The 27311-nt window shown below is 37.7% G+C and overlaps 1 protein-coding gene across 3 annotated transcripts in view; it reads left to right on the plus strand.

Annotated features, from left to right (window-relative positions):
• The window catches only part of GABRB1 (gamma-aminobutyric acid type A receptor subunit beta1), a 373814-nt gene that overhangs the window by 229038 nt on the left and 117465 nt on the right, over positions 1-27311 (plus strand). The gene's annotated exons all lie outside the window — the stretch shown is intronic.

Genomic DNA, 27311 nt, shown 5'->3' on the forward strand with positions numbered 1-27311 from the left:
AAACCACTAAATTGTTTCAAAAATGTGAATTTTTTTTGGAATGCTGGTTAAATATGGAGGAATAAACACATGAGTCTATTTCTGCACACTCTTTTAATATTACCAAAATGAAAGAGGAGAAATAAAAGCAACAAACCCTCAATGACAAAACAAAGAAACATACAAAAAACTGGAGAAGAGACAATAGCAGAAAGGAAGGAAGGAAGATGGACACATATTGTGTAGGTAGGAAGTTGATGAAAGAAAGGTAACTGATTAGCTGAGAAGAGAAAGATAAACTTTATGTGTCTACAGAAGTAAATAATAATGAAACAAAAGATACTCTCAGAATTTTGAGAATGAGGCGCAATATTCCATGAAATGTCAGGGTAGGACATAGGGCTGAAGAGACCAGAATAGGTGGAAAGGCTTCATAAAGAAGAGTTAGACCCAGATTTCTTCCTGCAACCTTTATAAACAGGCAAATATCCCTCTCCAACCTTCAAAGACTAGAATAGTTTTATTCTCTCAAGAAAATGAACCAGATAATTTGGACTCATGATCCCCCATGTGATAGAGCCATGGTTACTAAACAGAAAGCAGGGAATTAATTGAAAGTCTCCATAGTTTCCTACTGGAACTCTCAGCCTCTTTCTCACACCTCTGCTCCCAGACCACTGGCATCCCAGGGTATATCTACTGCTTGAGGATTTGTCTCTGAAAAATTTCAGAGGAAAGCTGCAACATATAGGATGGTCTCTGAACCCAAAGAGCTAATCTCAGACGCAGCCCATCAGCTGAGAAGCCACACCCAGCTTTTAAAGTCTTCACTCTCAAAATGAACAAACAGAAAACAGTAAGGGTAACAGCAATTTGAAGAAATCATTCCACATGAAAAAATAGAATGAGGTAGGGGGGGAATGGAATTTAGAAGAAATAGAGACAGCACAAGAGACAAAAAATAATTTTGAAAAGCAAAGTATTTATAAAAATACATCCACAGAAAGAGAGAAGAGACTGTATCCATAAAACACAAATGAGATTCTATTATCAAAATAACAAAAAAAGCCAACATAAAAATTTTATAGCTCTTGGGAAAAAATATCAATGATAGAGTAGAAACAACAACCAAGAAAGCCTCAGATAAAGTGGAACAAAAAGCAAACAGATGGACTATGAGAGAGAAAAAACTAAGAAATTCAAGCATTAATTCAAGAGATCAATCATCAAAACAACAGTTTCACAGAGAATGGAAAAAATGAAAGGGAGGAAATAATCACTTTCAGGGCATTTTCACAGATTGGAAAAAATAAGTTTCCAGGTTGAAAGAGTCCCCGAGATTCCCAGATCAGTAAATAAAGAAGACCCACTCCAAGGCCCCTCACAAAGAAATTACAGCCTCCTGGAGATGAATGAAATTCCTGAGAGGTCCTAGGAAGGGATATCCAAAGTGATATCCAAAGAATAAGGATCAGAATGGCATCTGACTTATCAGGAGAACTAGAATCTAGAGGTACTAGTGGAGAAGTACCTTCAAAATTCTGTGGGAAAATGATTTCACCTTATAATCCTGTGTATAATAAATTATCGATCAAATGTGAAAGTAGAATAACAATATTTTCTGATATTTAAGACCTAGAAAAATTTACCTTTATTTGTGCACTTTCTTAGAAAGTTGCTGTAGAACATGCTACAGCAAAATGAAATAGTAAAGTAATAATAATAGCAATAATAATAACAATAAGGAAACGCTTGCAATATAAGTGAGATAAGAGGAGAACCTAACAGGAAAGACAAAGTGAAGTGTGAGAAATCTAAGGATGACTGATGTGCATCAAGCGTGAAAAGCAACCAGCCCAGACAGAAACAAAAAGAGCTGTGAGATGGGGTGACTGGCGTGTGGGCATGGAGTAGGAATGCTGTTGGAGTATTTAAAAATAGTATAAATATCCACGTGACAAATACGAATGGTGTTTGAAAAAATATAAGAACAGAAGGAATTTTTTAAATGAAGAAACTAGTAAATCAAAGAAGAACAACTTGTACAAGAAAGGAAATACAATTACAGTACACTACTTGGATCACAGTGAACAACATCTATATAAGCATAATAATATATAAACACTAACCTCTAACTGTAAGAGACATACAAGTACATGTTATATATATTATATATATATAAAACCTCTAATCGAAACAGGCATATTTATATAGATATATTAAAATTATGTGAAAAAATAAGGGAGGTGGGTATAAGAAAGCTAAATATTCAACCATGATAAGAGGAGGGCAATAGGAAATCAGATAGTGGTTGTAGTATAATGTATATATATGTATACACATATACATATACGTGCATATATACACACACACACACACACACATATAAACACTAATTTGGTGTTTGTCTTCAATTTCTGGCACAGAGCTTCAAAAAGCCCTTGGAATTTCCTGGGTGAAAGGAGTGTCTTGTGTTACTCATAAAAAGCCTTTTTCAACTGTACCTGACTTTATGCTAATGTGATGGGGTCCCTAAATAGCCCAGGATGGGGGCTAATCTGCAGAAAAAACAACCAGGTGACTAGAGCATTGGAACTTTCAGCCCCATCTCACAACCTACAGAGATCGAGTTCAATCATGCAGCCAACGATATTAATCAATCATGCCTGCATAATGAAACCTTGATAAAAACTCTGGACAATGAGACTCAGGGAGATTCCAGGTTGGTGACCACGTCAATGGCTGGAAGGGTGGCATGCCCAGATTCCACTAGGAGAGAGCATGGAAACTCTGGGGCCTCCTTCCTCCTCCACCAACACCTTGCTCTATTCACCTCTTCCATTTGGCTGTTCCTACATTATATCTTTTGTAATAAACTATAGTTGCAAGTACAGCACTTTCAGTAAGTTCTGTGAGTTGTGCTAGCAAATTATCAAACCTGAAGGGGGTTTTTGGAACTTCCAACCTTATAGTCGAGGAAGAAGTGCAGGTGGCTTGGGGACATTCAAGACTTGCAGCTGGCATCTGAAGTGGGGACAGTCTCATGGGACTGGGGCTCTGTACTAACTCCAGATTTAATTGAATTCTGAGACACTAAGTTGGCGTCAGAGAGCTGGCTGTTGGAACACAGTGGCAAACGCATGTTTAGAAATATGAAAGTTAGTACCAGAAAAAACAGCTAAAATTGTTCAAAGTTATTTCTCTAGAGAGCCAGATTAAATGGAGGTGAAGAGCAGGCAGGGCTGCTTTCTTTCTCAAAATCTTTTAATTATTTTTTACTATGCAAATGTATTACATTGATAAAAATGAAATTTGCTTTAAATAAGAATTCATTCATTCCTAAGAGGTGAGAGTATCATTTTATTTTATTAATCACTAAGCTCTCCAAATCATAGTGCCCGTTACTTAGCCATTCATTCATTCATTCATTTGTTCTATATTTATTAAGTATCTAACATTCTGTGCTCAGTGAGGAATAAAAAGATTTTTGGAATGTGTAGTTTGAGAGGAGCCGCATGAAAAAAGTGAGGGAATAAATGCTGAGCAATATATAACATTAAGAAACTTATTTCCATGAACTGATAAAAGTAGACATTTTTTTCTACTGGGCAAATTTCATAACATATATTGGCATAACATGATTAAATAGAGGATACAATTTGCATTATGCATATTATCATTTATTATTACACAAAACTCTTCAAAAATTATCATAGTGTGGGTATGAAAAATCATTTTGTGAATATAGGAAAACTTATGTTTCATACAAAAGGTGAACCCAAGCTGTTTTATTTTCATGCCTAGCTTTTCATTTGGCATCCACTTTTCAGTTTAATATTGGAGTTGTGATCTGTGCTACAGTTTGTTTTGATCGTTTCCAAAATCACTGGTCTGGTCTCATGTACTGTTGAAGTTTTACTCCATGAAATTTAGGTTGGTTTCTTTTTTATCTATTTGCATCAGTCAATTTATTACCTCTAGCTTGCAAGAGGAATGTACATATGTATCTTTCCTCACTATTTAAATTCCCAGAAGAAATATAACTCTGCAATGGCAAGGCTGCAACCCCCTAATCCCAAACCCCTTCTGCCCCGTTGAAACAATGGTTTTCATTATGCGTTCTTTATTAACTTGAGGTTTCTTAGGCAAGCATCATTGCATTAGTGCAGAACAGATATTGAAACATTTAACAACAGAAAGCAGGATTTCATTGGAACGTAATCAAACAGTGAAAACCACTGTGTTAGTCCAACAAATTCTGCAAAATCATCGCAGTTAGTTGCATCCAGTGAGAGATGAAGTCCAGTGGGGTCTAGGGCTGGAGCAGGGATTTAGGCAACATCAACAGTTGAGGCAACTGGTAACAACACTACCCTAAGGCCAGAGGCATCTCATTCTTTCAAGGCCCTTTTCGCCTCTTTATTAGTTTTCTCTCTATTCTTTTTATTCTTCTTTGTTTCCTATTACTCCTGTCTTCCCTTATGCCTTTATCCTGCCAAATACACCTATTCAGCATATATTATGTGTCAGGGCTGATGAGCACTATACATGTATTAACTCATTAATCCTCACTACAACCCTATGGGATAGCTGTTATTGATATTTCCATTATACTGATAAACAAATCAAAAGAAAATATGAACTCCCCAAATTTACATAGCTAGAAGTCCCACATTCTTAATTATTACATTATACTTAATTGTTACTTATACACTGCTTAACACGCCCGATGCTCTAACTTGTCAACTCCCCCCACCATACACACATAAGACTTGCTGTATCTCGTGACTCTTAAAGAAGCCTAAGGAATTCCAGCTTCAACTAGTTGACCCAAGTGGTCAGTCTTTTGCTGCAATGCAGTTGTTATTTTTCCAATTTGCGTTTGGATTCTTAGACCACTTTTACCTTCCAAAGCAATGTGGAGAGTTCTTACAGACAAATAAGAGGAAAAAGTCAGATCTGCTGGATCTGAATTTACCCTTGTGACATGGCTGTTTTGGTTTTAGCGGTAGGGGGACCTTTTTCCTAAAGCTTACCTGTGCTTTATAAGCTGGTGTGGGCAGACTGTTGCTCATAAAATGAGGAATCATTCCTGCCTATTAGCAAGTGAGTTTATCTCCAGGAAACCGTTGAAAGTCAGTACAAATCAGAAGAGTTTCGGCAGGAGCCTAAATTAACCCGCAGGAGCCTTTCAGAGCTGCGAGCAATATTACTCCCTAACACAACAAGGTCAGCCCAGTCACGATTTTGGCTCTGCTTCGAAAGTGGGAATGATTTTTGAAAGGGAACTTGCTTGTTGCTTTATGTTGTGAAGAAGGAAAAAAGAAAAAAGCATTAAGAAAATGTGACTAATCAACTGCTAGAAGATGTGAAAACAGAAGTTTTCTTATTAGTAATGCAAAGCCGGGATCATGTCTTCTTGTATTTGTCAAAGTGGGGAACATAAAATCCTCCTAACCTATTCAGCTAGCTAAAAGGTTTCCATGACAACTGTGGGAACTTGGAACATTCGGTACTCTTGTCTTCAAAAATAACCTTTCCATATAGGCAAGAGATTGTTAAAAGCCCTAACCCACCTCACCTTTCCAGTTCAAGGTAACTACTTGACCATTATCTTGGTCCCTTACTACCCTGGAAAAACTTCATATGGTCTATTTACCCTATAGCATAGGAATAAAAATTCGGATAACTAGCCCAGGATGAAGGATGTTTAATCTCTGCAGGTTATAGCCCTTATACTTTGTGCGCTCATTAGTTTTTCTAGAGAAAAGAGAACTTACTTCTATGCAAGGAATTATAGATATAGAGGTTGTTTCTTCTCTCCTTTTAAAGCCAATCAAGTTGAAAATAGAAAATATAGTTATCTCTTATAAAATTTTTTTCCTGAAATGCCAGCAACACATGCTCATGGTAGATAATATAGGAAATAGAGAAAAATGCTAAGAAAAAAAAAGAAGCATCCATTATCGCACAGCCCAGAGAGCCTAACCATGGTTAAAATTTTTATGTATTCCCTTCCACTGGTTATATCATATCTCTATTTTGTTTATTCATTTTTTTTTCACTAATCCATTCTTGGAGTTTGACCCCCAGAGATAAGCTTGGATAAAGGAAGGTTTATTACAGAAACTAAAACTAAACCAAAAAAACACATCGCAGATAATCACTTGAGCGGCAGTGCCTCTATGATTGACTTCATGAAGAACAACAATAGCTTAATGAATACTCAAATGTAATTAACCTGCCTCATCCAGGCCTTGGCATCCATATTTCTCTAGAAAGAGGCTCTGATTGGTCTGTTGGCCATCATCCAATACGAGCATCTTTTCCCTGGCTTACTCAGTCCTTGCCCAGGTGCCACGTTTAGTTTCAGGTATCACAAATGGCAGAAACCTCACAAGGCCATTTCAGCCTTCCTTGTGCAGAAGGCAGTCGCAAAGGCTCCTTATCAGTATACTTTATACACAATTTTATATCTTTTTTCCCCCTGAGATTTATCATCAATGGCATTTCAGGAGTGGGACAGTAGAAATGGTTCACCTGAGGTACAAGAAATGGAGGGGGGAGCACCATAGAGAAATTAAAAGCAATAATTAATAAATAAAACCAACCAAAATTCAGCCTGCTTTATATCATCATAGTGCTCCAGCAATTCTATTCATCAAACATAAAATACTCCTTCTCAGGGCTGGCCCCGTGGCCTAGTGGTTAAGTTCAACATGCTCCACTTTGGTGGCCGGGGTTTGGTTACCAGGAGTGCATCTACACCACTCATCAGATGCCATGCTGTGGCATACAAAATACATACAAAATAGAGGAAGACTGGCACAGATGTCAGCTCAGGCCGAATCTTCCTTAGCAAAAAAACAAAAAACTACTCCAGTACTTTTGTTGGTCTAATTTCTAGGCAATTAGTGAAGACACTGAGGGGTTTTACTGATATAATATACATTTAAGCTTCAAACTGGCATATTTTAGTTACACTTTAATAAACTTTGTAATCTACGTGGAAGTTAATTCAAAGGACTCCCTGTGTGGTTCATGACACAGAGAATTAGCTACACATGTTCCTCTTCTCTCAAAAGTAAATTGTATAGGGTTCAGAATCATTCCAGCTCACTTTGGGCACAGTTCATGTATTCAGCTCCTATGTCCCATACATTCCTGCACTTAGCCAGTAGATTTGAAATAAACAGTGGCAGCATAATCGTTGTAAAGATAAAGAAATAGAACTTGAGTCACTTCTATTCTCTCATTCTATGTGCAAATCATTGTCTGAAATGCAAAATTCTGTCTTTTGGAAGTATTTCTCCATATGCTTTTCCCCCTGCCTTCCAAAAAATATATACTTTAAAACTGTTAATTTATTACTTTTTCCTGTTTTGTACTGTAACATTTATTTTTAAAATCTATTTTGGTCTATTTTCTTTGTTGGCATGTAATCATATAAAAAGTTCAAGATTAGAAGAATTTTGTTATTCATGTTTCTTTTCTGGCCATTGTTACTGTTTGTTACATTTTATGATTATTGCTGAAAATAATTTTGTCCTATAGAGGAGGAAGGAGTATTTAAAATGATTCATTCCAGATGTCAAATACTCTACATATTCAATACATTGTCTATCATATTTTAAGCACTTAATGATATTAAATTTTCTTTATAAACACTCTTCTACTATAATAATAGTCCTTTATCCAGATATGCCAAAATTTATGTAACTCTTAATCTATCATTGGACAATTATCTTGTTTCCACGTTTTGCTACTATGAATAGTGCTATATTGAATATCCCTGTACACATTTTATTCCTACTTTCTGACTTCGCCTCAGTCCAATTTCATGGAACTGCTTATAGGCAATAAACTGGGCCAAAAAACAGGACAAGAGCACCACAATCGATTATCCACAAACTAGATGATGTGACTCATCACTGCAGTGAACTCTAGCTTATTTGGTAGTTCATTATCCGCCAACTGAGTATCCATAATTTATATGACCTACCTACAGCATCCTAGGAAAAGAAACAAAAATAAAAAAAAAAATCTTATGACTTTTTTTTTTAAAAAGCCTTAAGAATTTCCCCTTTTTTGTATACGCATCTATTATTTATGTGCAGTATTCTTGAACATTTCCATCTGTCATGTTATGCAGAGGCTTTGCAGAATAAAATCCTCCCAGGCAGCTCCTAGTCATCTGGGGCATCCTAATCTGCTATATTTATTCATGTTTCGATGCACATGCTAAATAAGAAATTGGCAAGATGATGCAAGGGGCTATGGATACTCAGCTTTGTTCTTAAGCTTGGAGTCAGGCAGTATGTCTCTGGGTAGTCTCCTAGCAAATTTATGTGTAGAATATGAGGAGAATCTGATTTACATCCACACCAAGGAAGCAGCCCTGCTCTAAAACCACAGTGCAGTATATTTGGAGGAGGATTGTTCTGTGAGAGACAGGGCAAAGTTGTGCTTAAGAGTTTGGCTCTAGTGCCAGACTGTAAGTTTGAATCCCACTGCCTGGTTGGGTGACTCTGGGCTAGTCAGGGGCTGTACTAGGCGTTGGGATAAAAGAATAAACAAGTTGTAGTCCCTGCTCTGTTGGAAATTTACAACTTGGAGAGAGAGTCAGACAACTAAAAAGATCATTATGTAAGAGAATACAGATCAAGTCGTTCCACCTAGCCTCAGGATATTTGCCAGTTACTATTATATTACCATTGAGATTGATGTTTTCTCTCATAGAAGATTAACTCTCTTTGAAGGTAGACAGGAAATACATACACATACACTGAAGATAGATTCTTTCTACACATATACATACATATACACATTTGCATATATACAAACATTTATGTACATACATAAATATACTTTTTCCTTCAGGAAAAATGGGTGGATGCTCCCTTCAACCTCCTTTACTATTCAGCCTTCTTCTTCATTATTTTTTTCCTTCTTGCTCAATTAAGAGTACTTGGTTCAAATCCAAATTCTACTTCTTGCCAGTTTTCTGACCTTTGCCAGCTTTACTTCAGCCTCAGTTTCTTGATGTGTAAAATAAAGATTAAAAACAATATAATCTCATAGGGATTTTGTGCAGATTATAATGTATATAAAATATTAAACATAGTGCCAGCGCATAGATACGAATTCATTTGATATCACCTTATACCTGTTAGAATGGCTATTATCAAAAAGATAAGAAATAACAAGTGTTGGTGAGGATACGGACAAAGGGGAACTCATGTACATTGTTGGTGGGATTATAAATTGGTGCAGCCGCCGTAGAAAACAGTATGGAGATTCCTCAAAAAATTAAGAATAGAACTACCATATGATCCAGCTATTCCACTGCCGGGTATTTATCTGATGAATACAAAAAACTAATTCAGAAAGACATATGCACCCCTATGTACATGGAAGCATTATTTACAATAGCCAAGATATAGTAACAACCTAAGTGTCCATCAATGGATGAATGGATAAAGAAGATGTGGTGTATATATATAGGAATACTACTCAGCCATGAAAAAGAATGAAATCTTGCCATTTGCGACAACTTGGATGGACTTTAAGGGTATTATCATAAGCGAAATGTCAGGAGAAAGACAAATACCATATGATTTCACTCATATATGAAATCTAAAACTAAACAAAACAAACAAACAAAAACAAACTCAAAAATACAGAGAACAGATTGGTGATTTACCAGAGGGAAAGGAGGTTGGGAGGTGAGCGAAAGGGGTGAAGGGGATCAATTGTAGGGTGATGGATGGTAACTAGACTTTTGGGGGTGATCACTTTGTAGTGAATACAGATGTCAAATTATAATGTTATACACTTGAAACTTATATAGTAAAAAAAGAATTCAATTGATGTTAGTTGCTTTTACAATTAGTACTTAAATTACCTATATGAGATAGTCAATATAGTCAGTCAATATAAATAGTTAAATAATCGATATAAATAGTTAAATTAAATAGTCAATATAAGAATCATCCATAGACTTGGAGCTCACTATTATTACCCTCCCTCTGGGATCTTACAATTATTAGAGACTATTTATCGAACATTTATAGGGAATATAAAATTATCTAAGCATGGAAGGGATTATTGCCTATGGCCATCTATGAACTACTAGATACAGCAGGCTGGTTCCAACTACTTCTTATTGCCTAAGGAGCTTTCTCTCCGTACATCCTCACTACCCCTGTAACTGTCATAGAACCCCAATGCTCAATTCCAGCATGTGGAGGAGGTTGCTACCCACACTAAATAAGCCAAATAAAGGGCTGAGCAATGTCTTAGGCACATAGACAGGTATCACTCCTACAGAAAATCTAAAAGGCAGTGCACTGGCTGCTCTCAATGCAGAATTCTCCCCAGTGGGCCACGAGAAGGAGAACTGAAAACATGGGCTTTGTCCCTGCCCACTCACACAGGCCATAGTGACTCATCCCCAGTTCTACTGGCCAACTGTACTTGCTGTGTAGAGCTTGGGGATCTTTCCTTTGGGACTTAGCTGCTGTCCAAATGGCCATCCCCTTTCAGCTAAAGGAGATTGCTTTTCCAGTCTAGGGAAGGAGGTCAACAACTGGATCAAGTCTGTTTTCAGATTGTTTTCATGTCATTCTTGAAATAAAGCCTTTAAAAAGTCCAAGAGCTGAAATTTTGACAACTTTGTTCTCTGGATCTATTTTGACAACTTCTTTTTAAGCCAATGAGTGGTTCACATCCAGCTACCTGGGCAAAGGAGTGAGGGAGGACTTCGGGGTAAAACTCAATGAAGCCCAGAAGGAGGAAAACCACTAAGGGTACAACTTACATTTATTTCCTCTCTACAGCAAGTTAGCCTTGTTAAGAGAACAACAGAGAAGCAAGCACTCCAGAATGGTCTGGCACTTTGTAACTAATGCCAGTGCAGCTGCAAATGCAATGCTTAACTATCACCACATTACTGGGGCAGGGAAGAGTTGAAGGGTTGGATTAGGAGAGGCAGTCTCTAGTAGTGGCTAAGACCATGTACACTGGAATCAAAAAGACCTGGGTTCCCCCCCTACACTGCTGGTGGGAATGTAAATTGGTGCAGGCATTATGGAAAACAGTATGGAGATTCCTCAAAAAGTTAAAAATAGAACTACCATATGATCAAGCAATTTCACTGCTGGGTATTTATCCAAAGAACACAAAAACACCAATTTGAAAAGATATTCACACCCCTATGTTCATTGCAGCATTATTTACAATAGCCAAGACTTGGAAACAACCTAAGCACTCATCAATGGATGAATAGATAAAGATGTGGTATATATATACAATGGAATACTACTCAGCCATAAAAAAGATGAAATCTTGCCATTTGCTACAACATGGATGGACCTTGAGGGTATTATGCTGAGTGAAATAAGTCAGATGGAGAAAGCCAAATACCATATAATTTCACTCATATGTGGAAGATAAAACAACAACAACAAACAAACACATAGATGCAGAGAACAGATTAGGAGTTACCACAGGGGAAGGGGAATGAGGGGAGGGCAAAAGGGGTAAAGGGGCACATTTGTACAGTAACAGATGGCAAGTAGACTTTTGGTGGTGAACACAATGTAGTCTATACAAAAGTTGAAATATAATGATATACCTCTGAAATTTATATAATGTTATAAACCAATGTTACTTCAATTAAAAAAAAAATTTTAAAACCTGGGTTCCTATCCTCCTTCAGCTACTTACAAGCTAAGTGACCTTGGGCAAATTACTCAACCTTTCTGAGGTGTGGCTTCCTCAGTTGATAAAGTAGACGATGATGATAGTTCTGACTTCACAGGATTATTTGGGGAATTAAATAATAATAACATCTTGGCATAAGGAAGCAATCAGTAGATGTTAGCTTCTGCTACTCTTAAGGGAAGTGGAAGGAAGGAGGTTTAAGTCAAGAAAACTTTATCAGATCTGTGTTCTGCTGTGCCAAGCCTGTGTTATTAGGTTTCCAAGATCAGGAAACCACTAGATGCCTTGTCTGATGTGAGCAACTCATTTTTGTTCTGCAAAATTCACATTTGTAGGCCTCCTAGAAACTGTTCTAGAATGAAGCACATAAAAAATTCATGCACATTCGGCAGTTACCTCTCAGATAACACTTCTCAGGGGATTGATTAAGGAATTTAATTTAAACCAACAGAACCAGTAGTATTTCTGCTGATCCCTGTGTAACAGTGTTAGTGAACATAAATATACATGGACAGGCTTTGGGTATTCTGTGATTCTTACAATTATCTAGTTCAAAGGAAAGCAAACTGATTACCATATGCATGAAACTGAGCAAGAGAAAGTTCTGTTCTGCGTCAGCAGTAGGAGGAAAGGTGGTTTTGAAATATGAATGTCTCGCTACTTTTATTTGATGTGTTTTCAATGCTTGTATAGAGAAAATAATCACCAAATATAACACATGGAAGCAAATTGAGTGTGTATTTTTCTTCACAAGTTGCTGTATTCAAACCTTGACCAAAAGTAATGCTAGCTGACATAACCCCTGCAATAATAGGCACATCCAAGGGATTAAATGGCAAGAAACAAAGGGGTCGGAGTCCTTTCCTTGTATTTGGTTATCATGATATACTTAAAATAATAATTATGTATAGCATTATCTTGAGCAGCAAAGAGTTTTTCTTTTTCAATAATATCTTTCATAGAAGCTTAGCATATAATATAAATAAAAAGTAGAAGTTCTCTGGTTAAAGTGTAGATTAGGTGCCTGAAATTCTGATCTTGCAGCCTCCCCCTCAGTCACTAGAAATAGCCCCAGAAACGACCCTGTGTAATCCAAGCATTCAAAAGAACATGGCTTGAAAACAACTTGTGTGATGCATTACTTTACCACACATTTTCACATTATTTTGTTTTATCCTCACAAAAGCCCTGTGATGTACATCTTAACACCTCATTTTACAGATCAAGAAACCAAGATTCAGAAGAGAAGCATTTTCCAAGATCACTCAGCTTATGAGTGCCAGCGTTTGGACTCAAACTCAGATCTTCTTGCTCTAAAGCAGGGTTTCTTAACGTTGGCACTACTAATGTTTTCTGCTGGATAGTTCTTTGTTCTGTGGGGCTATGCTGTGCATCATAGGATATTTAACAGTATCTTTGGCCTCTACCCACTAGAAGCCTGTAGTATAACACCCCTGTAATGACAATCAAAAGTGTCTCCAGATATTACCAAAGGTCCCAGGGACTGCGATGGGAGGACAAAATGGCCCCGGGTGGAGAACCAGGGCTCTTAATCTGGTATCCTTGGCTCCCCAAAAAGGCCCATGGATGGGATTCTAGGGGTCCTTGAACTTGAATGGGAAAGACTTACATCTTTATTTCACTAACCTCTATTAGAAATTTAACATTTCTTTCCATGATAAATGTAGGCAACAGATCTTAATAAAATTATCAGTACTTGTGACTTTTAACCAACAGAAAGAACCAATATACCAGATTTTCTGTCTAATTACAGTTACTGCAGGTATTTCAAAATATCATTGAAATTAGAGTAAATGACTAATTACTGCTTCAAAATTAGTGTAGATATTTGACCCACTGACCCTATTTAAGATATTACTAAAGAAGCATATATGTTACTATATTTCCTAAATTTTATTAACTATAATTCAAAATAATTGTTTTTCTTTGTTATCCTTTCTTTACTTTTTTGCACCCATGCATTTTCTGAGAAGATGTCTGTAGGTTTAACCTGACTGTGAAAAAGTTTACACAGCCCTACTCTAAAGATCCTGCTTCTTACCACCTTATATTTGGGGAGAAAGGTGGTAAAGTTTTAGTAGCTAAGAGTGCAGGCTTTATTCCTCCTGTACTCAAATTATTGGCTCTAACCTTAACCGGGTTAAACAACTCTCTGAAACTCAGTTTCTTCATCTGCAAAATGGGAATAATACTAGTACATACCTCGCACTGGCTTCCATGAGGTTAAGTGTTTAGTACAGTGGCACATAGTAAGCACTTAATAGCTAGAAGTTATTATTATTACTGCTTTAGTGTCTTATAATATGGCTTCTGTTCAGATATAATTATGTGGTAAGTATTTTGCCAATAGTGGTGGCATTGACAAAGCACAGAAATCTCTGAAATATACGCCAGGGAATATAAAAAACTTACATTAGTCTCTCTCTTGCCTAGTGGTGGTTAGCATGTTTCATTTGCAGGGGATATATAAGAAATTCTTTTCCTTGAAGAGGGATTTGAAAGTGCTCAAAATTCCATTTGTTCCCAGACGCTGTGAGGATGGAAATGGCTTTATTTCACAGTGCTGTGCTCGATGGGTGAGAAAGCAGTCAGAACAACGACAACAGAAGTAAACTGGGAATTGTTGCGCTGGGTGGAGTTTCAAATCCCCAGGTTTCTGCCATTTGCCTGCCCCTCGGTGCCAATTACCAACAGACCCCTGCTGATCCCACTTTTCCATCCCGGCTCAATTCTCACTTGAAAGAATTTCTTTTCTCATGTGATGCCAATTCATGATAAATGCTCACAAAGGCATGACAATTTCAATTGCCACACCATCTGGCTACTGGATATTTTACCGTGGTTTTTAGAGCCAAGAGCTTCACCAGTTGCCCTGTTTCTAAGGAAACAGAAGCTATGGTGACAATTCGTGACTTAGATGAACTGTCTCACTGCTCATTAGGATGGCCTCTGGGGGTCAGCAAACACAAGCTGTACTTGTGTTCATGTGGCCAGAGCGCTGCATACTATGTTGCTCATTTTCATTATTTTTATTTGTATTTTCCCTTTTGAATCACTTGGGGAACCAAATTGAAGTGTAATCTGAGCACAGAGAAGTCTTTATTGCACCCTCTTTCTCTGGGATGGATGGAAGGATGGATAGATGGACGGATGGATGAATTCAATCATTCAGTCAGTCAACAAACCAATATTGAGCATTTGAACATCAGGTCACTTCCATGCTTAAACATTTCAGGACAAAGTCCAAGTTCCTTAGTTTAGTAAATAAACAAACAAAATCCAATGATGTTCAAACTGTAGCCACTCATTAATAGGTAAAATCAATTTAGTGGGTGATGATAAGCATTTTTACAAATGAATAGGCTAGAATATGACAGAATAGAGCACAGTGTATTCTAAGTATTAAATGTAAGCGTTGCTTCATGAAACTTATCTTAAATACGTTTTGTGTCTTGTCTTGAGTTGAAAGCTAAAATACATTTCTTGTTGGAGAGTGACGTTAAGGAAAAATTTGAAAGCCACTGGCAGCAAAGGCCCTTTTACCCACCTACCAACCCTATCTCTAAACACTACATCAAAATTCATTTTCTAATCATGCTGCACTGTTCCAAGTCTCTAACAGCACATCTTCTCTTGTGGCTGTAGACCCTTCCACAACGCACTCTTACTTTCTCTTACAATGTGTCTACTAGTGCCTGCCTCATTGCTCTTTGTCCTGCCTCTAGCCTCCTCCAGGAAGCCTCTCCTACTCCACCAACTTGGGTGGAGTGCCCTTCTAGCAACTTATAAGCCCCTCATGCATCCTAGCACATATATATCTCTTAACTGATATTTACTCGTCTTTCACCTTTTCAGGCTCTATGCTCTTGAAGATCACAACTGTGTATAATTGGTTGCTGTAGTCACAGCTTTTAACTTCCACAGGGCACTGTGAAGAGCGGCCAAGCCTGAGACACAGTAATCTAGCTCAGTGTTGTTGAAGTGTGAGATGCTTATTAATGGTGTAGTACACTGGATGACTTTTGTCTAGAGAGTAGGTTCTAAGGACCATTAAATGACAATAATATTAAATAGTATTGAATCACACAGTGAGGAAATTACTCCCTTTGCAAATCTTACCCGTCCTTCTGACTACAAAAGGGAGAAAAATCTTTTTGGTGTGTTAAAGGATAGATTTTTTAAAAAGTAAAATTATGACTCAAACCAATATAAAATGAACACAAGTGAAAGATTAAACTCATTGGTTAATAAGGGAACCAGTAAGATGTTTGACCAGTAAGATGAAAGGAAGGTTCAAAGGACCCCACACAAATAGACAAGTAAGAAATGCTAAAATGCAATTACAAATAGATGCAAAATGCGTCTATCCACAGGGCAATAATCAATTTCAATTCACTTGACACAATTAATTTTCTATGGGTAAGAATTATTTGCATTATCATCATTTTCTACAACTTACTGAGTTGTAAAATAACTCAAAGAACAATGAAAGGCTGAGATAACATAGAAGGGTTATCTTTTTGGTCCATTTCAAAGGCTCATAATTTTTCCCAACTGGCACAAGTCTTTCATCTCCCTCCAGCAATTGCTAATCTTCTTTGTAATAGATAGAGAGCAAGCCACTCTCTCAGAGCCTCTGGCATGCAGCAAAGACTAGCTAGAATTTAATATTGTTTTATTTTTTATGTGTGATAACTTTACACTTATCTTTTATTATTTACAATAAAATAATTTTTATTCATGCTAATGGTGTAAATTTTTTGTTAAAAAATGTATTAACATAATGGGTCTATTAAAGGAAAAGAACGAGAAATTCACAACACGGTGGTACAAATATTAGGAGGCCACAAGTGTGCTGCTTAGGACAGTCACTTAGAGCCAGACAGTCTGGGATCAAGTGACTTTAGATAAATTACTTAAGCTCTCTATGCTCAGTCATTTTATTTGTAAGATGGATGTAATAATAATATCTACCTTATCCTGTTTTTGTGAGGATTAAATTGGTTAATGCTTAGAATAGTATCTGCATATAGCAGATACTCAATACATATTAGTTATCACTATTATCATTATTAATTTATGACAACAATTTTGAAGATAGTATGCACACAACTGTAGTTTGAGAAACGCTGGAGTCTATAACAACAACCAGATTATAGGACTTTGTCTTTTAGTTGCCACTACCTGAGAGTGTTTCTGAAGGACATCAAACTTATTATAGTTTCTGTCTGCTAGCTCACAGAATGTGTTACCTCATATTTATCTAATTCTTCCTAGCCTTCCAACAAAAATATGTGTCAATCCCATTGATCTTCAATAATGTGTCAATCCCATTGACCTTCAAATCAATTGATCCTCCTTCCAACAATGAGCTCAAATCCCTCCTTACTGAGCTTAGTAATCCATTGTCCATCACTATGCTCATTCATTTACATATATATTCAACTCCCTCATTGCTGCCCCATAATATTTGCCTAGAAAATTTCCAACTCTACCTAAACACAATTACCCTATGCCTATATGAATGGAGGAATATGATTGAGAGAAAAAGGCAACAGTGACAACTAATCAAATTATAAATTTATAACCAAACTTTAAGAAGCCCTCAACACTATCCAGCAATCTTACTACATTTTCTTAACCAATTTACTGTCCAATGCTCTGAGACTATTTCACATCTTTTCTCTCCTCTTCATTACCCACCCCGCCTTCTCACTTGTAGTGATTGTTCTTGCCAATATTTCACTAAGAAAGAGGGAACAACCGGAAGAGAAGGACCACATTTTTCCACCAGCAAATCTACCAAGCCTCTGACAACATCCCTGCATAGACTAACACTCACCAGTTACGATGGATGAACTGTGTCTGCTTCAGTCATCTAAGGCAAAGGACTCTACCTATGTACTGGCTCCCATTGCCCCTGGCTACTCAGGGACTTTGCTCCTACAATTACCCCTTCTCTTTCTTGCATCACCAAACTTCCCTTTTTCTGTTATACTATTCCTTACAGCACACAAACATGCTATAATATCCATTTTGACCCCTTGCACACTCCAGCTAGCACCTCATCCCTTATAGTCAAAGTCACTGAAATAGTTGCCTTCATTTCTTCAGGATATCCTACCCACCACTCCACTTGTCAAGGCAACCAGTGAACACTCTTTTGTTAATTTCAGTGGAAAGTTATCAGTCTTCATCTTACTAGACCTCTTAGGAGTATTTGACTCAAACTCTCTCTCTTGAATCATTATATTCTCTTTCTCTGAGGATTTCACACCCTTTAACCTCTAATTATACCTTCCTAAATGACTGGCCACTTTTTCTCAATCTCCTTTACTGATTCTTCATTCTCTGCCGTATCTGTGAATGTTGGATTCCGCTTCAGCCTAAACGTTGTTCTCAATCTACAACTAGTTCCATAGCTTGCAATATCATCTATATGCTGATCATTCCCAAATTTCTATCCCTAACTCTGACCTCTCACTGAGCCCCAAAATTGATTTTTCACTTGCTTGTTTTAAACCTTCACTTCCAAGTCAGTAGGCATCCCAAAATCAATATGTCCAAAACAGAATTCTAAATGATCCTCTCTGAATTAGTACAGATACAGATTAAATTAATGTATCAAAGAAACTCAAAAACACACTACCTTAAATAAGAGCAAAGTTTATTTCTCTCTCACATAAATGTTCAGGTGGGTGGTGGTGTCAGATAGAGTACAAACAGGGTTATCATGAGTGTTTTGGAATAAGGGATTTAGTAAAAGAATAAGACCTTACTCTTTTTGGGGAGAACCTGTGGAAGTTAGGGTCCAGATGGGGACACTGGAGTATCAGAGCAAAGCTTCTAATGAGGTCTCCTGGAGCACTACTGTGAATAGACAAGTCGGACATTAAAGGAGAATCTTGGAAATCAGCTACTTTCACCAGCCAGTGTGGGACAACAAAGGGGAACTGGTGAAAAAGTCTACGGAGGGGCTGGCATAGTGGTTAAGTTCACGTGCTCCACTCTGGTGGCCTGGGGTTTGCATATTCAGATCCCAGGCGTGGACCTATGCACCACTTATCAAGCCATGCTGTGACAGGCATCCCACATATAAAGTAGAGGAAGATGGGCACGGATGTTAGCCCAGGGCCAATCTTCCTCAGCAAAAAAAGAGAAGGATTGGCAATGGATGTTAGCTCAGGGCTAATCTTCCTCGCCAAAAAAAATAAAGTCTATGGGAACGTGTTACTTCTGCTGAGCCATCACTTCTGTAGGTCCATAACCAAGCATCTAGTGGTAGGATTGTGGCCACCATTGGTCAATACGGCTAGCAGTCAGGAAGAATAATTGAATGCAAAACAGGGGAGAGCAAGTACAAAATCAAATCTACCAGTACCTAGAGAACTTATGTATAGGAAGAGCAGTGCGTCAAAGAGGACATTCAGGGCAATGCCATTGTTTAAGGGATAGACAAATCAGAGGGAGTCCTTTGAAAAAGAAGAAATGGGAATGTCAGAGAGATGAGAGGAAAACAAGAAAACAGTAGATTGTAAATCAAGAGAATTGAGAGTTGTATGAAACAGTGAGTCATCAACCGTGTCATGTGCTTCAGGGACGTTCAGTAAGGTGAGAACTGAAAGGTGGCTGTTGGATTTGGCAGTATGGCAGTCAGTGTTGACCTCTGAGTGCGGAAGGCTAAGTGCAGTCGCTGATCTGTGTGGTAGGAGAAGCATGTAGACACTATTCTAAAAAGGAAAGGAAAGAGGGACGGCAATAGCTAGAACAGGGGGCAAGGCCCAGAGAAGAGTTCTGGTATTGTTATTTGTCGGGGGGCGGTTATTTGTGTGTCTGTTTGTATTGCAAAGTCTGGAACATGGTTATAGGCTATAATGGAGGAACTATCTCAGAAAAGGGCAAATAGAAGGTGTGAAAGACAGAATAGGTAGTTGACTGATTAAGGTCCTATCGTTGGTGAAAAGGGATAGGATTGTGGAAACAGGTATGGATTTTACCTCAAACAGAAGGCTGGGTGTCCAAGCATTGTAGTTGAAGGGAAGAGGATTTACTTTTCTTGTTGAGGTTATCTGCTAGGCAATGTCCCATATGTGAAGGCTATTATTAAGAAGAATAAAGACTTGAAATAGTTGCTTAAGTTCAATAGGAGAGAGAGTTCACCAAAGATAATTGAAAGGAATGTAGAATTAGATTAAGGCATGACTGAGGTTGATGACCATGAGTTTGTAGTGAAACTGTCCTAGACAGTTATGTCACACTGTCCTTCAGTATTTGATCAAAGTATAAAGATGGATTGTCAAGTTACTCCCACCAAGATTAGTGTTCTTCACAATGATGGAGTCAATCAGTTAGGATGCCTTCTGTTTGCAAGAAGAAAAAAATTGAAGGGTTGACCCGGTGGTGTAGTGGTTAAGTTTGCACACTCCGCCTCGGCCGCCCAGAGTTTGAGGGTTCGGATCACGGGCACAGACCTACGCACCGCTTATCAAACCATGCTGTAGCAGGCGTCCCACATATAAAATAGAGGAAGATGGGCACAGATGTTAGCTCAGGGTCAATCTTCCTCAGCAAAAAGAGGATGATTGGCAACACTTGTTAGCTCAGGGCTAATCTTCCTCACCAAAAAAAAAAAAAAATTGAACTAGGTCTAAACAAAGGTGTGTCTGTTTTTCTCACACAATGAAGTCTAAATGTAGATGGCTGTGGACATTGGTCCAAAAACTCAATGAAAGTAGTAAGACCAGTCTCTCTGTAACTTGTACTGCTTTTTGACTGCATTTGCATTTGATCCAGTAGGAAGAGAGTGGAGGAGGGATGGTGTCAATGTTATCAGTACCTTTTATTAGGAAGGCAAAACCTTTCCTAGAAGTCCCAGCAGACTTGCTACATCTCTGACATTCTTAGAGGAATTGGAGTCTCCCCTAGATAGTTGGGGAGAGGCTAGCAATAGGTTTATTGTGTGCCAACAAGCAATGTCTATTCTAGAAGGATTCAGAGGAGTTGAGACTAGATGAAAAACTGGTTCAAATGATAAATCATATTATCTAGATAAAGAGAGAGGTGGACAATACCTTAACCAAGTGATCTCACTTAGCATCATGAATAATAATATAAATTTGTGCTAAAGTGCAGTTTGATTTGAAGCAATGGGAGGTACATAACAACCTCTAAGTAGTATACTTACCAAGAGAGTTAAATCTGAATCTAATCTTGAAAAACAATAAAATTAATCCAGATTGTGAGACATTCTACAAGATAGCTGACCTGAACTCTTCAACTATGCCAATGTCCAGAAAGGAAAAAGGAGCGAGGGACCAATCTAGCCTAAAGAGAATAAATGGTCTTGGCAATGAAATACAGTGTCTGGTCCTTGACTGGATTCTGGACTTTTTCAAAAAAAGAGCATCAGTTATAGAAGACATTTTAGGGATAACTGGATAATTTTTAATATGGATGAAACATATTCCAAGTTAAATTTCTTAGATGTAATAATGGCTTTATTATTTTGTTGTAGTGTGAAATATCCTTGTTCTTAGAGGTTTCATGCTAAAGTATTTAGGAGTAAACCATCATAATGGCTGCAATTACTTTCAAATTGTTCACAAAAATAATACATATATTTTATGGTGGTATACACAAATATACGCACACACAGAAATGGAGAGAAAGAAAATGAGCAAATGTGATAAAATGTTAGCAATTGGTGAATCTAAGGGAAGAAAACATGAGTGTTCATTGAACTATTTTTTCAACTTTCATATAGATTTTTAATTTCTCTAAATAAAAAGTTGGAGGGAAAAAAGAAGAAAAGAGCATTTTGGAGTTTCAGATTTATTACATGGAGAAGTTCTGCTTGAATTATTCCCGATATGAGCATGAGTGTAGGTGGTTGAAAGTGAAGGTAAAGGTCAAGGGCATTTATATGGAACATACCATAGCACAGTGTTTAAGAACCTGGGCTCTAGAGCCGTATCTCTTAGGTTCTGGCTTGGCAACTTTTTGTGTCATCTTGAGCAAGTTCATCAATTTCTTCATCTGTGAAATAAGGCGATAATAGTACCTAAGCTGGAGGTCGTTTGCAGATTAAATGAGATAACCATATAGAGTACTTAAAATAGTGTCAGGCTTATATTACAGTAAGTGCTCCATAACTATTGGCAATTATTATTTAAAAGGTCCCAACTTTGTGGCCAGAGGGTTAAAAGGTCATGCATCTTGTGGCAGGCTGAATTACAACCTCCCCAAAAGATTTCCATGTCCTAATCCCCATAAACTATGAATATGTCACCTTACATAGCAAAAAGGACTTTATAGATGTGATTAAATTGAAAATCTTGAGATGGGACTATTAACCTAGATTATTCACGTGGGCCCAATGTAATCATATGCATCCTTATAAGGGACACAGGAGACTCAGAGTAGGAGATGTGACTAAGGAAGCAGAAGTCAGAGTGTTACAAGGAAGGGTCATGTGCCAAGAAATACAGATGATCTCTAGAAGCTGGAATAATCAAAAAAACACATTCTCCCTTGAAGCCTACAGAAAGAATGGAGCTCTGCCAACAACTTGATTTTAGATTTCTGACCTCCAGAACTTCAAGATAATAAATCTGTGTTGTGTTAAGCCACAAGTTTGTGGTGATTTGTTACAGCGGCAATAGAAAACTAACACATATCTGAACATGGAGAATATTGAGGTTGATGGCAGAATTTAGGACACAGAAGATGGTTATGCAGAAGGCTGTTAAGAGATTATGAATAAGGGGTCAAACCCAGGAAGCAATTAAGAGTAAAAGATTAGAAAAGGGGACACACTGGGCCGGCCCCGTGGCTTAGTGGTTGAGTGTGCGCACTCCGCTGCTGGCGGCCGGGGTTCGGATCCCGGGTGCGCACCAACGCACCGCTTCTCCCGCCATGCTGAGGCCGCGTCCCACATACAGCAACTAGAAGGATGTGCAACTATGACATTCAACTATCTACTGGGGCTTTGGGGAAAAAAAAAAGGAGGAGGATTGGCAATAGATGTTAGCTCAGAGCCAGTCTTCTTCAGCAAAAAGAGGAGGATTAGCACGGATGTTAGCTCAGGGCTGATCTTCCTCACAAAAAAAAAAAAAAAAAGAAAAGGGGACACAACTTCTGAATGGCACCACATTATACAAACTCCTTATCTTTTATTCTGGTCAGGTATCTTTTTTTTCTTATTAACTAAACTCATTTCCATTTGGGTTAAGAAATAATAGCTGCATCTTTGAAGCTTTAGCTTATCATCCTTTGGCCTTGAATACTTAAAATTAGGATTAGAACAACATTATGTCTCATTTCTAGGTAACAAAGGGGAATAAGAGAATAAATTCTCATGTAATTTGTTTACTTGAATTTCTTTTTTGTGAATTATACTCGAACTAAGTCTGCAGAGTTAAGACTATGGTTTTACCACCTACACACTAGCAGCAATTAATGTAGAAAACTACAATTAATTTATAAATAGTATAAAAATACAATTAATTTACAAAATTAATGTAAAAGTTTTTCATATTTTCTTTAAAAGTCTTGCTTAAACCTATCAAATAGAATTGCTGATTTGGAAACTAGGAAACCTTCTCCAACTTTCTTGAAATTGTCTGATAGGTTGTAGGCTATTCCCCAAAGTAGGCTTTTACCACAGTACTGAAGGTGCCCATCAGAAGCAAGCCCCATTATTCCCCCAGGACAGGTTGGATCAAGGAGGGTGAGGTCTGTCACACATCTGTCCCCTGAGATTAACAAGCTTATTGGCTGAGGTCTGAATATTAGGCATGCTGGGCAGTTCTCTACCCGCCAGCTCCAGCCCTTCCACGAGCAGGAACAAGCATGCAGATACGACTCATTGCCGTCTATGAAAGAAACATCGAACTCTACAAAGCAGAAATAAACAAGAAGCATTCTGCACCCAATGCATGTCTTTACAAACTTCAGTTCAGTGGTGTTTTCTCCTACACATTAATCATTTCTGATAATACTCGACCCGCAAAATTCTTACTAGTCCTCAATACCCTATTCTGTAAGCAAGAATATGTAGAATTTTTATTTCCTGTCTTCCAAGCAGTAAATTATTTTTCCATTTTCTCTAAATAAGATTTGTATCATGTAATTCTGAATTATTTATATTAGTTTTTCCTGCAGCATTAATATTGCTTTTTCTAAGAAATCCTAAATACCTGAGCTAAAGTTGTTTTCTAGCTGTGTTTTCTTGTCAAGATCCTATGACCAAAGCTGAAGGGCAACCACGCTTGGTATTTCCTCTTGGTTCTTGTCAGTTCTTTGAAACTAAATGCCCTAAAGATTGGACTGTGCAAGCACAAAACAAACAGTTTCACAATTAAACAAAGATACTCTGAGAGCAGACTGCTCCCAGAGCCAAAAAAAAAAAAAAAAAGAAAACTTTAATCCTGTAATGAAGAAAAGAGATAACTGATTTCAAAAATACTTAACCAAAAAAATATAAAACAATGGCACTTTGTAAGATGTGTCAGATAGCAACATTTTAGAATGGACAATAATAGAGTTTGGAGGTCAGCATCCTGTGAAATAAGGGACTCTACCACCAGCATGTGTAAGCACGTCTGCCTCTTTCTAGGAATGTCTTGTAAAGTTTCCAACACAATGGGAGAGTACCTACAGGGAAGATTTCATTCTAGCTTCTGAAATAAAAGAGGTCTCATTTTGAAAAATTGAGATTACAGAAATGAATGATGACAGTAACTTGGGAACGTGCACAGCATAAAGGTTGTAGCTGAGTGGTGTGCTGTGCTCACTACCATCAGAGACCTTTGACTTTCTTGAGGGCCATATGGTCCCCAGTTCTTGGAAAGATGAAGACTTGCTTTTCTCTAGATCGCAGTTCCATGAGAGTCTCATGCTTACTATGCATAGCTTCCCAACATGATTGTAACTAAAGTTTTATTTCTTATTTAAACAACAATTTTTTTACCGACTGGAAACTCACTAAAATGGTTCTAAAATCAATGGTTACATTTCCACATACAGCATACAATGGATTGTTTCACAACTTATTTATAAGCATCTGGTTAATTCTACTTTTCTCTTGTAGTTTATCCAAAGCATTTATTATCTAGCTACCAGTCATCACTTTCTTGGACCTCCCTGCTTTCTCTTCACCTCCATCACCAGCACCAACAGTAGAAAGTTAGTTTACACAGGGGTTAAGGGCTGGACTCGAGCATCAGACAGCCTAAATCCAAATCCCTACTCTAGCATTTCCTAACTATGTGACCTTGGCCAGTTCACTAGATCTATTTCATTCTCAGGTTCTTTATGTCTGAAATAACATCTACCTTTTAGGCTGGTTATGAGGATTAAATGAGATGTACAACATCATAATATGCCTTGTGCATGGTTAATAGATCTTTGATTTCTTCAGAGGTCCATTTTTCACCCCCTCTAACTCCCCGAATCATTTTCCTTTATTTCAATGAGACTAGCACTTTGCATTGAGATTCAATAGCTAGGAGTAAGGGAGGAAGTAAATCAACTAGTCTTAGTCACTAATTAATTTACAATATACAGGATTTAAATCTGTACCTAAGCTAGATTACAAATTAACAACTCGCATAAACTCCTCTCATTACTGGAAAAGAGTCAAAATCCAAGTTATTAAAACATGAAAACCTTTTCCTTGAAAACAGGGGATAATCACGTTCTTTGACCTGTTGGATATACTAGTATAGAGCTCAGGGTAGGGGTCCATTTATTAATGTCCTTCTCTCAGCCTAGACAGTTTCTATCCTCACCCAAAGTCATTTCCTTCCTTCACAGACTAATAAACACATTGCATCTTCCCTGAAGCCTACACAAACGACGCCAGAGGGACATCATTTTCGCTGCCTTGAAATGAGTGTATTATCTTATTTGAGCCATTCATTGGGAATTTATCACATATTACTTTAATTTTATTTATTCACATATGTATATGTGATATTTCCAATAAAGTTATATTTCTGCTTACACCCTTCAATGACTCTCCATTGCCTGCAAGATAAAGTCCATGTTTCCATATAAAGCTCTCTCTATGTTTATCTCCTGCACTTCTTTGGCAAGCCCCCTGTGCTCCAGCTGCACCAGAATACTCCAAGTTCCCTGATGTAATGTGCATATGCTGTATTTCTTTGTGCTAAAAAGATAAGAAAACAAATAAGATAGATGAAAGTCATAAGAAATATTGAGCATAGATAGTAAGTAAGCCTGTACCTTATGAGGTATAGACAAGAGTTATAGGATGATTAAGTATAAATAATGAGTAATCAAGTAGCTTGTGAAACATAGGCAGCATTCATAAGATGTGCTCAATATAGAAAATAAATTAATATGTATGACATACTAAAGAAAAAATGAAAAAAAAATATGATGGAACAAACAAGAGTGTTATTTGCAATAGAAATTGATAGAAAAACCAAATTCTTGATCATCAGTTGACAACTATGACACCCCCAAATTTGGCCACCCATTAGTAACATCCAAAAGCTCCTGTTCTGGCCCTACATGTGCTCTACCCAAGAAATACAAATAAAACCCATGGCTGTTCATGGAGCTAATTGCCCAGACACAGCTGTGGTTAGATGTCCCTGTAGCTCTCCCTACATCTCAGTGGCCCACAGTACGTTCTGTGGGCTACCTTGCTTGAACTTCAGCTCTGGTCCTTGTAATCACACCATCAGTGGGGAACTCTGAGGTGGAAGAGAGAGAGAATATATGGACTCTGTATGCTCCAGAATTCAGGAAGTGAGATTCTTATACCTACTTGTACCCTATGCTAAGTGTAGCTTACCCCATTTCTGTCTCCTTGATTCTTGCTGTATTTTAAATTGATTTAATATGTCATGTAATTCAAGTATTTTAATCTGGACTGTGAGCCTTTCTGTTCTATGACCTCTGGGAAGTTTGCTTATTAGTATACTTGGAAGCTATCATGGCATCAAGATAATTTCTCACAGGACACCAGATCACATCACTTTCTTTCACATGCTTTTGGACATGTTTTATTCTCCCTACATAAAATGTCATTCCCCTACATCTTTCCTGTAAATACTTATACGTAAAAATCAGACTATACTGGTCCTACTTTTAAAGTCTTTCCATCTCTGCTCTTTGTTTCAGCATTGTACCCTGTGTAAGGCAGCCCCTAAAATGGATCTCAATGATTCCTGCTTTCTGGTATTCACACCACGTGTAATTCCCTTCCCTTGAGTGTGGCTGTACCTAATGGCTCATTTCAAAGGTATAGAATATAGCAAAAGTGATATGATGTCACTTCTGAGATTAGATTTCAAAAAGCCTCTTGCTTCTATCTAGCTGGCCCTTTCTTGCTATTCTCACTTGCTCTAATGGAAGCCAGTTGAGAGTTTCTCTATGGAATGCCTATGTGACAAAGAACTGAGAGAGAGCTCCAGCCAGCAGCCAGCAGGGAACTGAGGCCCTCAGTCCAGCAGCATGTGAGGAACTGAATCTTACTAACAACCATGTGAGTGAGCTTGAGAGTGGATCCTTACTCAGTCTAGCCTTCAGATAAAACCACAGTCCCAGCCAACACC

The sequence above is a fragment of the Ceratotherium simum genome, chromosome 8, assembly GCF_057802395.1.
Source record: "Ceratotherium simum simum isolate JZ-2026a chromosome 8, ASM5780239v1, whole genome shotgun sequence".
NCBI classification, from domain to species: domain Eukaryota; kingdom Metazoa; phylum Chordata; class Mammalia; order Perissodactyla; family Rhinocerotidae; genus Ceratotherium; species Ceratotherium simum.